The sequence below is a fragment of the Camarhynchus parvulus genome, chromosome 1A, assembly GCF_901933205.1.
Source record: "Camarhynchus parvulus chromosome 1A, STF_HiC, whole genome shotgun sequence".
In the NCBI taxonomy this organism is placed as follows: domain Eukaryota; kingdom Metazoa; phylum Chordata; class Aves; order Passeriformes; family Thraupidae; genus Camarhynchus; species Camarhynchus parvulus.
This window is the reverse complement of record NC_044586.1, coordinates 24,084,730-24,097,927: the sequence shown is the minus strand read 5'-3', so window position 1 is coordinate 24,097,927 and position 13,198 is coordinate 24,084,730. Positions and strand designations below refer to the sequence as shown.

Below are 13,198 nucleotides of genomic sequence, written 5' to 3'. Positions count from 1 at the left end.
TTTAAATTGTTTCTGGGTGGGTTTTTGTTTTGGTTTGGTTTGGTTTATGTAACCATTTTTGGCCTTAAATCCCTGGGGTTTTTTCTTCTTTCCAGAATTGAAGGGTGAGAGCGTATAGATGCAACTGAGGACTTTTCCCTGAAGTAGAAAGGCTTGCATGGATGTTAGATTTTCACCCTGATCGTGTGTGGGGGATTGTAGCCCTACTAGCATGATGGGGTTACTTTCGTCATTAGTCCTAGGAATGTTTTGTATATAACAATTTTTTTTTGTAACTGACAGTGGTCAAGTAGGTAGATGTCCCTGAATGGCCAAGTCAGAAGGTCGAGTTTCTTCCTTTTGGAAAGAAAATGGAATGTTCAGTGGCAAAGGAGAACTTGGCAATGTGAACAAGGTGTACTAATGACAGTGGTTTTTCATCTGGAGTCTGCAGACAGCCAAAAATTAGTTTCTGAGAGAATTAAATTATCCATTAAGCTCAGTGGGGTTGTACACTGAAGCCTGATATATCACTTGGAAAGCTGCAAAGGATATGGCGTCTCTCCTTGCGTGATATTTAACTAATATAGTTTTGATAATTTTGCTTACATTCTGCACTTAAATTGACCCTGTGTATTACCAGTGATGCCTACTGTAGTGCAACAGCTGACGATGGTGTGACAATTACCTGCATTTATAGCATGAGCTCTTTTGAAACTTCAGTTCATCCTTCAAAATCAGCCATATAGTTTTCAAGCTTTTAAATATTTTAAAAAGCAACTCCTGTTGTATTTCTCTTGTAACACCTACAAAGTAGTCATAACAGAGGTGGGAAATGCTGCTCTGCAGCAGACTAGAGATCCAGATATTTAACTCTGTGAACTCACTTATTTTTGGTCCTTTGAGAAATATTTGACTTGGGAATGGTTGCTGTCCTTGTATTTTTATATGCATTTTTGAGCATTTTACAAAACTTCTGCTATTTATGCTGCAACTTCATTTTAGACATTAGGTAAAAAATACCTTGTTATAACAAGCTTATCTAGATAAGGCATGCTGTCATGTTTTTTTAGATACCAAAGGGTTTTACTTTAAGGTAAGTTTAAGTTTAGCTTTAGTTAGAGTGCTCCAAGCACTCCTGCCTTACAAATCTACATAAAGGATTGACCTCAATTGATGCTTCACTTCAAAATCAGAAAACAGATAATGGAAAACCAAATTATAAAAATCTTATCGAGTTCCCCCACCCCATTACAGCTTTTATCACAGTCCTGGATCCCCAGGGGGAATGCTGCTCTAACCAAGCTCTTAGCATGCCGTGGCAGTCAACAAGATTAAGGCTGTTTCTGACAAGAGCAACCTCGGGTTTGTCACGGTGAATGTGCTGTCGGAGCCTCTTGTCCAGGCGAAGGAAGTGATGACCTCCACGTCGTGTGAGCGAAGCAGCGTGCCTGAAACACCCGCTGTGAACGGGCAGCCAGGAGACCAGGGCATACAGTACTGCGAGAGCTCGCAACGAGGCAGCGCCTGCGTGCTCCAGCTGCAATTTCAGGGACATGATGCCAAGCGCATCGCAATATTCTCATCTGAAGGAGACAAGGCGTAGATCATAGCAGCAGACTTGCCTCAGAAAGGAGCCAGTGCCTCTTGAGTTCCAAGATGAGTGAACAGAGGAGCAGGCAAGTCTTTCCTATATGCTCCAGGTGCACGATTGCCTGACCAGCAGCTGAGGAGTCTCTAACACCCACAAATTGTTAACTTGAAAGACAAATGGTAGAAGCACATGTAATTGTTGTCTGCTCTGGTTGTTTTCCCCAGACTACTGGCATCATTTTAGGCTTATCTAGATGGAATTTCAGCCAGCCTCCAAATTATTTTTGACAGATAATGCATGGTATGAGATGTGGTGGTTTGTATTTATTTTTCATAAAAAGCAAGTCACCTGTGGAGGAGCCATCAGCGAAGTTGTCGACTGGCTGTGCTTACAACACAGTCCTTCTCAGCAGTTCATTGCCTTTTGGATGAGCTCTGAGCAGAGGCCTACTCTCAGAATACGGCTTGCTGAGGATCTGGGAAACAAAGCTGGGGAAACAGGGCAGTTATTGAAAGTGTCATATCTGCTCAGTAAAGTTCCTGGCAAAGCAAGTTTTAAATGCTGCTTGAGCTTTCTCTACCCAGCACTTAAGAGCTTTGCAGACTGCCAGCCCTACTGCGTTTTCACGTGAAATGTTCTGAGTGGCAGATGGAGGAAACTGTAATGTCATATAGAGCTTCCTTTGCTGGCATACGGGCTTAAATGAAGGGGGTGATGATTTGACAGGCACTGCATCCTTGCTCTACTGCTGCCCGATCCACCAGCCTCCTTGCCCTCTCACTCTCAAACCCAAAAACTCGTGAATGATCTGAGAAAAGCTTAATTATCTCTCCAGCACAGAAGTGCAACTGGACATCCCGGACTCCCAAATGCAAAGCCAGTGGGGACTCGAAGGGCTGGCAGTGCCACTTCTGATGGCCCGGGAGGCTCTGGGCTGGCGGTCGCGGCCAGGTGGGCTGCGGGGGCAGGAGAGCCCTGGCACCGCCGCCTCCATGTTGTGTCCTCAGATCCCCGCGCCTCCGCTGAGACACCTCCGATGCGGGGCCTGCCCAGCCCCGCCGTACGGTCCGACGGCCGCCTCGGGGTGTGCTCCAGGGCTCCGGGCCGCCTCAGGGCTCGGCCGTCCCTCTACGCGCCGCCCCTGGCGGGGAGGCCGGGCGGAGACAAGTGGGCAAACGGAGCAAAGCCGGTTCTTAAAATGACTTGGGGGAGGGTGAGGGTGGCGGGGGGGTGGAGAGGGGCGGTATTGGTTTACGAGGAGAGGGAAACGCGAGCTGCCCCGGTGCCTGCCCCGAGGGCCGGGGGGCGGCGTGGAGCCCCGGCCGGCAGCCCCAGTGCCCTGCGCAGGGGCGGGGTGCGGCAGCACGCGCACCGGGCGCGCCTCACCCACGTGCTCCAAGCGCGCGGGACGTGGTGGGGGGGGGCGGCGCGCGGCTCCTTTAAGCGGGCGTGTGGTGGTGGGAGGGGCGGTGGCTCCCTCACGCGCCCCCCCCACCCCACCTCCGCGCGCGCGCGCGAAGGCACGTCCCTGCACGCGGGGGCGCGCGCGCACGCGCTCCCCTCCCCTCCATCCCATCCCTCCCTCGGCCGGCCGGGACCCGCCGCCTCGCGCCGCCGTTCCCGCTGGCGCGCGCGCTGGCTCCACCGCCGCCCGCCGCCATTGGCTGCCGGGGGTCAGGTGACCCCATGTTATTTCCTGTGTGTGTGTGAGGTGTAAGTGAGGGGAGGAGGATGGAACCGGACGCCCCCGCGCCCCCGCCCGCCCCCGGCCCCGGCGCCCCGGCTGCTGAGCCGCCCCCGCCCCGCCCGCCCCGCCCGCTGCGGCGGAGGGCGCCGGGCACGGCGGCGGGGGGGGTCTCAGGTGAGGGGAGGCCGTGCTCGCCCGGGCTGTGTCGGTGTGTGGGGGAGGCCTGGGGAGGGAGTGCGAGCTCCTGGCGGGGGAAGCCGAGGTCGCCTGGGCGTGTGGGAGGGGATGTGAGGGGCTCATCCGTGAGTCGGAGGGCGAGCGCTGGGTACGAGGGGGCTTGTGAAAGGGCTCCTGGGAAGTTTAACCTTCTCCTTTCCCCGCCCCCCTTTTTTATCTTTTTTTTTTTTCCCCCTTTAAAAGAAAAAAATGTTTGTTTACGTGTGTTCGAAGACGCCCTCGTGCTACCTGGTGCAGTGCCCACCTGTTTTCCTGTCCTGGAAGAATTTTTTTTGCAAGAATTGTGAAGTTTTTGTGGAATTTGGTGTTTTCGTTGGAGAGATAAACGATTAAAACTGTTGGAGAAGATGGATGCACAGTGCTGATTGTAGTAGGTGGAGAGGCTGTGTTGGGAATGCTTGAGGTTTGTAGTGCCTCTCTGCTTTTTGGAGGTTCAGCGTAGCCGTTGCTTATCTGCAGAGATAATCAGGATATAATGTGTTTGGGCTGCTGTGAGGATCAGTTTGTCTTTTAATGGTGCTTACCTTGCTGGAAGTTGTGTTTAGGGCTGCAGTTGGAAGTCATTTTTCCTGCCTTGAGGGAAGGAGTAAGAGAAAGTTATGTAACATAAGTGTTCTAACCTATGTATCAGAGCTGCCTAATGGTACCGGGGCTCTGTTATTAACCTGAAAATAAGAGCACGTTTGTGTGTGAATCAACAAGTGACTGTCTCTGGGTAGATTTGGTCTACCAGAATCCTTTATTTCTTGTGCATACTGTCTTTTCCTTCATTAAAAGAGCAGGCAGTTTGATTAAAATGCAGCATTGTTTTCTGTACCATTCCGTGGTTTTTAAGTCTTCCTTTGAAAACAAAAGAAGAGGTACACCTGTGAGGGGATTGAGTTTCAGAGCTTTCTGTGTTTAGGTTAGCGTTTTGAAAGCTATTCATGTCTGTGTCGCTTGTTGCCATCTGTTGCTGCATGTATGGGTAATTCTTTGGAGAGTATGATTTTTAGCATGCTTCCTGACCAGTAGATGTGCATGGAGCAGTTGGATCACCTCTGCTCAGATTTTATAGAACAATGAAGTGACTGGATGATGGACGTGCAGCAGCTTCTGGGTTGGGTTTGTAGCACGTTGGCTGAACTCAATTCAAGAAGTGCTGATTTATTTTCTAGACTTCTTTTGTCAGATAAGCCTGTTTTTTGAGGCTAAATGGGTGTTACATAGCCTAACCAAGTGCATTTGGTTAAGTGTATGTGATAAACAATTTTTATTATTGTTATTTGAGTTTTAATTTGGATGCAATGTTTCTGGTTGAGTTTTTTTGTTTGTTTGTTTCTTTGTTTGGGTTTTTTTCTTTAAATCCACATCTTTAAATAGGGTTCCATGTTATTTCACTTTGAGTTGTTTGAAGTTGTATTATTTAATCTTAATATTAGGTTCCACTGGCATTTAAAAAGGCAGCTGCATTAGTATACTGCAGAGAGAATTACTGTTAAGAAAAGGAAAAAGATTTATTTGCTCAGTCATCTGTCTCCTAAACTTTGTTAATGCTACAAGGAGAGGAGGATAGTCATTCCTCATTTCTGTAAATTGCTGGTACATGAAATGCATATTGTGTATTCTGGTTAAATTAACAAGCAAGTTATTATGCCATTTCAGTGAAAATGTGACAACACTTTTTATATTGAAAATACTATTTTCCTATTGTACTCTTTTAAGTCTTGTAGTTTCGGGATAGCTTTTGGGCTTTGTATTGTTAGGTTGAAATGTCTAGGGGGAAGTTCTTGGACTTTTTTGCTGGTTTGATACTTTTCAGGTTACCTGGCTTCAAGTCTGTTAGCATCCTTTCTAGTGGAATTGTGTGTGTTTCGACACAATTTGGGTTTTGACCTTTAAATCAGTTTTTAGAGGTTTGGGGATTGATGAAACATGGCTTTTTGCTGAAACCTCTACTTTCCTATACCTTTGCAGCCTGGGGCAGGTTAAGTTTGTGACTTTGATAGGAGATCGGGAATTTTTAGTTTTATTGTAATTTCTTTTCTTTGTTACTAATGCCATGTAAAAACAGCCTGAAGTGAACTTTTATTAAAGGAGTAAATCTGTTTCTATAATGCATAAATAGGAAGTGAAGGTTATTTAAATGAAAGAGAACTTGTTTGTGTATTAGTTGTAAAGGAGACCTCGTTTTATTGTCAGAAGCTTCCTTAATCTTCAGCTGAAGAAACAGGCTGTTGCTACATTTTAAAGGGTACTCAAAGTGTGAGTAAAAACATTCTTAATGGTTCTGTGATTGATACATGTATGAAATTTGTATGACAGAGAGTGAAATGTGTAGGATTTTGAGGTTTTTTTCCCCTCTCCCACTTTCTGTTGTGGAAATGTGCGCAAAGACAACCTTTTTGGGCTCTTAGGACAATGTTAAAAAGAAAATAATTGCGCACCCCTTTTCTCCCTCTATAGGTCATATTTAACTAGCCCATCCATTGGGCACAGCAAGATGGCAACAATGCTGCTCTTGGAAGGGTCCCTTCCTAAGAGTTGCAGTGCGCGTGTCCTGTTGCTATTGGACAGCTCGGCATGCTGCTATCTGGAGTGAAGGCATAATATGTAATAAACTTGAATAATTTCATGCTGCTTCCTTGGCTTCTCTATAATTTGAGATAAGGATATTTAAGAGTTTATAGCTGGCTTATGTATATCTTGCCTTTTGACACAGGGCGTGCAAGATCTCCATTTGGGTGGGATAGCTTTTTAATTAAAGCATGTGTTTATTTTTTTCATACCTTATTCAGTTATGTTTTATACTAATGAAAGGTTTTACACTCATGTTTTGGGAATCTGAGTTCTTATAAGTTACAAAGATTTAGTAATGCTTTTGGCAGTGCTGGCTTCTCAGACTTCAGAGTGTGCCTTAACTGACTGTGTGAGAATTTGTGTTACTTAATCCTATGGCAGGCCTCTGAAATGGGGAAGATTATGGACAGCAGTTTCTGAAAAGCCAGCTAACTGATTTGTTGGTGGAGACTGGACTGAGACCAACCAACTCTTCCCATTCAGGAAATTAAAACTGCAGTTTGATAGCAAAAGATGTTTTTTATTGACTGCTTTTGGTGAAATATTTTTGAAAATAACATTTCAATTTCTGGTTTAGCTTTTGGACTTCTAAAATCAAAAATAAAGGCAGTCTTAAGTGTTTAAACCCACTTCTCAAAGTGTTGATATGCTAAGTAGAATTTTCTTTATTGTAGAAAAGCATTTAGTGTTACTGATAGAGAACACAACCATAGTGTAAGCAGAGGTGTATACTTCTCTAAAATCATGCAGGAGAGGCTATTTCTGTAGCAGGATCCTGATGTCCAATTCTGTTCCTATCAAACTTTTCTTACTTATAAAAATGAAAAAAAAAGGTGGTTCAGTTATCCTTATTGTCTGGGTCCCATTCCTCATGGTTCTTGACTAGACTTCAGTCTTGACTGAACTGGGAAAATTGAAGATGTCTTCAGCCATGTACAGCATGCTGGTGCCTCTGTATCGCACTGGTGTCTGGCTGCGCCGCTCCTTGATTGCTTCAGCTGAGCCTTTCCACTGGTGCTTCCCACTAAGATAGATATTGATTTGTTTGGGGTCACTTGGCAAAGCATGTGACATTCTTCATTATGGATGTACATGGGTTTCCTTTCGTCTTAAGAACAGGAAAGGACAAAAAGCAAGACCCAAAGGCTCAAAAATCAAGACTGACATGTAGTCAACAGTGGATTCTGTTTGGCCCTGTTGGAGGTTAAGGTATACTCTGGGTGTGTTCTGTTCTTTGCTGCATGTTTGCCTTCGAAGAAAAAAAAAAGTAGAATTGCATTTTACCAACTCTTGAACTTCTTGCTGCCTTCATGAACAGCACAAACAAACTTCCAGTTTTGGTTAAAACAGAGCAGTGATCTTGCAGTAAGACTCCTGTTTCTTCTTGCCTCTTACCAGTGACTCCTCAAGAATGGAGCTAAGCAGTGGTAGCCAAAAGTGCAAGCATCCCCTTGTCAGCTCAGCCTGGTGACAGTGAATATGCTTGTGCTGCTTCCAGTGCTTTTGGTATTGCTCTTTTAGCACAGTCTTTGTAACCTGTGATGGTATTGAAAGAGGGGGGAAAAATGTTACCAGGTTCTTTGTCAGGGAGCCCTGGTTTGAGTCCCTTGAGATCTGACCTGTTCTCCATTTGGGAAGGCCATTGTTTCTTGCCTGAATTGTGACGCAACAAATAGAACAAAGCTAGGAAAATTATTTTCTTTCCCCCTACCTCTTCATTACAAGCACACAGCATGCCTGCATTCATACCAATATCTGTGTATGGAATTCATTGTGTATTCTGTGCTGGAATATGATGACTTATTTTGTAGTATTTTTCTAGTATGAACTCAGTCATCTAATTGCCAGCAAATTGCAAATCCTAAACAGAGCCCTCTGATGAGCTCTGATAAGAGCTCAGTACTTAGCTAGAAATTATACAGGGAGCTGCTGTGCTGGAAGCTCTAGTACAGTTTATTGGAAATATTGTTCGTATCACTTTCCTTGTAAAATTAGATGCTGCAAAGTGTCTTTTTAATAGCTTTTGACTGATCTAAAGGCTTGGTATTAGCAAAGCTAACTGAATGGCTTGTGTCCATGTACAGCATCACTAATGACTGGGAAAAACATACCTAAAACTTATTAGCTGAAAGAAAAATATGTGCTGTCATACTTGCCAGAATAGACATAAACCTTCGTACACCATAATGAAATGTTGTTAATCAACCTTCAATTCAATATCTGCAATTTGCTGTTACCTTTGGTCATATGCATGGATACTCTTGAATTTCCCTGGGATTTGATTTGTTTAACAGTGTTTTCCATGAGTAGATGTTCTGGAATAGTGGAAATGCTATATGTGATTTCAAAAAAATTAACATAAATGGTTATATGATAAATCTAGGGAATGCTGTGTGATTAGCATTATGTTTTCTGCTGGAAATACAAAGCATGAGGGCAGAAACACTGTGTGAGGTTCCTGGAGTGTGTGTCCCCTGACACAAATGATGAGGTGGAAAACCTGCTGTACCTGTGGTTTGTGAACAGAGAAGGACTGTTGGGTGATGTGATAGTCAGAGAGCATCCTGGGCAGAGTGATCATGCAAGGATAGTTTTCAGTTCTTGGGGAAGTAAGTAGAGGAGTCAGCAGAACTTCCACACTAGACTTCCAGAGAGCAGGGAGTCTGGCCTGTTCAGGAGCCTAGTTGACAGAGCCCCTTGGAAGAAATTCCTGAAGGGCAGAGGAAGGTTGAACATTCTTCAAGAAGGAAATCTTAAAAGTGCAGGAGCAGGATGTCACCATGTGCTGAAAGATAAGCCAGCAGAGAAGACTGGTCTGTCTGAACAGAGAACTTTGGCTGGAACTTAGGGAAAATAAAAAGGAGATGACCTTTGAACCAAGGGGCATTAAACTCAGGATGATTACAGGGATATTGTGAGGTTACTCGGAAAGAAAGTTAGAAGTCCAAAACCAAACTAGAACTTAGTCTGGCTGCTGCCATGAAAGACAATAAAAATGTTTCTATGACATACATTAGCAACAGAAGGAGGGCTTTATTGGATGTGCAGGGAAACAAAGTGACAGAGAATGAGGAAAAGATTGAGGTGCTTAATGCCTTTTTTGCCTCAGTATGTAATGTAAGACCAGTTGTTCCCTGGGCATCCAGTCCCCAGAGCTGGAAGACAAGGATGAGGAGAAGAAAGAAGCTCCTGTAATTCCAGGGAAAATGGTCAGTGACCCTACTACACCACTTATGGGTACTGATGGACTTGGCAGAAGTTCTCCCTGAGCTGCTTTCCATCAGCATTCCCAGCTACCTGGGGAGGTCCCAGGTGATTAGAAGTTGGCAAACCTAGTGGCCATCTACAGTAAGGGCTGGAAGGAGGATCTGGAGGACTACAGGTCTGTCAGCCTGACCTTTGTGCCAAGGAATGTTGTGGAACAGACCTTAAGTGACACCATGTGGCATCTATGGTTCAGCCAGGTCCAGTGAGTACGTGTTTAGGAAAGTCAAGTTCTAGTTGACCAACCTGATCTCCTTCTGCAACAAGGTGACCTGTTCAGTGAATGAGGGAAAGGCTGTGGATGTTGCCTAGCTGGACCTTAGTGAAGCTTTTGACAGTGTTCCCTCCTGGCATTCTTCTGGACAAACTGCTTGTGGCCTGCAGGGGTGCCCTGTTTGCTGGGTGAAAACCTGGCTGAAGGGCCAATCTCAGAGTGGTGAGGAATGGAGTTGTATCCAGCTGGCAGCCCGTCACGAGTTGTGTTCCCCAGGGCTCTGTGCTGGAGGCAATCCTGTTTAATGTCTTCATTGATGATCTGGGTGAGGGAATTGAGTGCACCCTCAGTCAGTTTGCAGATGACCCCAAGCTGTGAAGGAGTGTTGTTCCTGGAGCACAGGAAGGCTCTGCAGAGGGATCTGGTCGGACTGGGTTGGTGGACCAAGGCCAGTGGTATGAGGTTCAACAAGGCCAAGTGCCAGGTCCTGCACTTGAGTCACAACAGCACCCATGCAGTGCTGCAGACTGAGGCTGGAGTGGCTGGAAAGTGGCCCAGTGGATTGACAGCAGCTGAGCACGAGCCAGTGTGTGTGCCCAGGTGGCCAGAAAGGCCAGTGGCAATATGGCTCCTATCACATATAGTGTGGCCAGCCCCTGTACACTTGTGAGGCACCTCGAATGCTGTGTGCAGCTTTGAGCCCCTCGCTACAAGAAGGATGTTGAAGGGCTGGAAAGCATCCAGAGAATGGCAGTGGAGCTGGTGAAGGGTCTGGAGCACATATCTTAGGAGGGGGAGCTGGGGGAGCTGGGGTTGTTTAACCTAGAGAAAAGGAGACTCAGAGAAGAGAGGACCTTATCACTCTCTACATGACCTGAAAGGAGGCTGTAGCCAGGTATAGTTCAGTCTCTTCTCCCAAGTAACAAGCAATAGGACAGTAGGAGATGGCCCCAAGTTGTGCCAGGGGAGCTTTAGATTCAATATTAAGAAATATATTTTACCTGGAGAAGTCAAACATTTGAACAGGTTCTCCAGCAAAGTGGTGGAGTCACCATCCCTGGAGGTATTTAAAAAGATGTGTAGGTGTTCTGTTTAAGGACCTGGTTTTGTGGTGGCTTTGTCAGTTCTATAAGAGGGATTGGATTTGATAACCTTAAAGATCTTTTACAAGCCAGTGGATTCCATGATGCTATAAACCATGTCATTCCCTTTTGTTTCTCATCTTGCATTCAGGGGAAAAAGAATGAATTCAACAGTGTTCTGTCATACTGTGTAAGTTGGTTTGCCCACTGTAAGTTTTCTCTATTTCCCTTCATGTGTGGAGGTGGGGGAGGTTTCTCTTCCCTCCCTTAGTCAACATTTTAGCATGAAATGTGTACATGTGATTTTCTGGTATTCCTGATCCTGAACATACTTTGTGTGTGTTGCTACATAAAATTGGTCTTTTAGATAGGTCTTGATGAGTGTAATAATAATGGATACTTAGCAGGCAGTAAATTAAATGGGTTGGGCAAAATTGTTACAGAAGGAGGTAGCAGATTGTCTTTGGGCATTGCTGAGTGAGTGGCAGATTCTTTCCTGTAGTGTTGGAGAGTGGAAGTAGCAGGAGCATAACTGAGAATTGCTCCTAAGTGACACTTTTTATTTTGCATGAAAAAACTGAACTGTGTTGTTATCTGCCTTCCATCTAAATCACTGCATTTTAATGGAGAAACATCTCATCCCATGTTGCTCTGAGAGTGCATAAAGAGAACTCTGCTGCATAATTGTTTGTTTGCCAGCTATGGTAGGGCACTAGTTTTGGCGATGAGCTGGGAGTCCATTGCAGTGTGGTATTCTGCACCTTTACAGTTCTGACTTCAACTAGTATCATATTTACTCTGGAGAGCAGGGATTCTTGCATTCTGGCCTTTTTTCCTTTTGCTCTGTGTACTTTTCTACATTTGGTGTCTTTCACCTTTTCTGTGTTAGGTGTCCTTTGTATTCTGGTTATCAGAGACAAAACTGTGTTCTTGCTTGCAAATTGCTTGGTTGAGTACATTTTTATTTCAGTGATGTTGGGATATAGAAATTTGACTTGTCATGTGTTCGTTTTGTTTGTTTCCTTGTCTTTTTGCCTTGCAGGAATACAACTTGTTTTATGTTTGAAAGGTGGAGTTTATGGAAAACCAAAGGGGGGGTGTATATATAATAGAACTGCTGAAAATAGCAAGGGGAGGAGAAGAGGTTAATTATACGTATACTCTGCAGCATAGTCAAAAGCCTGTCAAAGCAGGCAGAAAAAGAAAACTTCAGTAAACCTGGGTCAAACTCACCAGCGAAAGCACATCTCTTAGCTCAATGAGGAACAGCATTAGGGAGTTCCTGGAAGTGGAGGGGAGGAGGATTTAGGAAATAAACCTAGCTCAATGAGGAACAGCATTAGGGAGTTCCTGGAAGTGGAGGGGAGGAGGATTTAGGAAATAAACATCTTTGCTTATCCACAGAACTGTAGTGTTTATAAAGTCTTTGTTGGTCTGTGTTTACTCATGGAATTTTGGCTCTATGTGCATTGCCTTTTTGGATTAAGCTAAGGAGTAAGGTCCTTTTGGTCAGTTGGTTAACAGGACTTGAAGAATTAAATTAGGAACACTTCTCAAGGTGAAAGTAATTTAGTTGCCATCTTTCTAGCTGAAACAAGGTAGCAAACTTAATTCTTTCATAGAAAGTTGGGATGTTTTAGAGCAGGGGTAAAAAGAGATCTAGTCCTCCTTTTTTTTGGTAATAGAACACTAGGACTGCATTAGCATCATGAAATGGTTATATGTTATACTTCATGTATAGTTTATGTTACTTGTACCTCTTTATTTAGCCTCCTCATATGAGGAGAGAGGTGGGGGCAGAAACAGGGGAGTCTTCTGGTTTTGTTTTTTCCCTCCTTCCTGGTGTGCAGGATGAATGACTGCAGGAGTGTGAGAACTTAAGAGAATGATGGGACTGGTTCAGAGTAGAGGGCCATCTAAACTCCCTCTGTCCTACTTTCAAATGTTAGCTCTAGCATTTCCAAAAATTATGTTCTGAGTGCAGTATCTTTGTTATCCTCCACTAATCAGTATTTACAAAGGCTTTTTTTCTGCTCTGGTTTTGGATTCATCTCTCCTCTTTGTTTTCAACTGCTGACTTCCTTAAGGGTATATCCTCTAGGATATTACATGGAATACATGCAGTGGAAGCTTTGTCCATTGGCTTTCCAGCTTCAAACACTCCTGACACTATGACTGTGGTGATACAGAAATCCTCTGAGGAAGGAGAAGGCTTTAAAACCCGGTTGTGAGAAGATCTCTAATTGTAGGTTGTTAATTTCTATGAACTGCTTATGCTCATTAATTTTGTGCTTGTGGTGTGGTCTGACTGCTGTTGACATTCCCTGCCTTTGGCTGTGGCGACAAAACTTGGAAGTGTGGATTTTGTTGGTTACAGTGGCTTGAGTTTAAAACCTAGATTTTTCAGACTTCTGAGGTGTGTTAGAAGTTTAATCACTTTGTATGCATAAAGTTGACATAGAAAGATTGCTTCTGAAAGGTTTTGACTCAGTGGAGAGCTGGTGAGAACGAACCAATTTAAGTGCTTTAGGCCAAGGCTAAGTATAAACCTCAGGAGTTGTGAGCTGTTTGCTAGAACACTG

At 44.5% G+C, this 13,198-nt stretch overlaps 1 protein-coding gene across 6 annotated transcripts in view; it reads left to right on the top strand.

The window, feature by feature from the left end:
- Positions 1-13,198, top strand: part of TCF20 (transcription factor 20) — a 131,122-nt gene that overhangs the window by 61,060 nt on the left and 56,864 nt on the right. The window contains exon 1 of one of the 6 annotated variants that reach the window (XM_030960557.1): positions 3,347-3,434. The exons of the other annotated variants lie outside the window; for them this stretch is intronic. The gene's annotated coding sequence lies outside the window, so the exon portion shown is untranslated. Of the gene's footprint in view, positions 1-3,346; positions 3,435-13,198 lie in introns of those variants that run through there. 6 annotated transcript variants of the gene reach the window in all.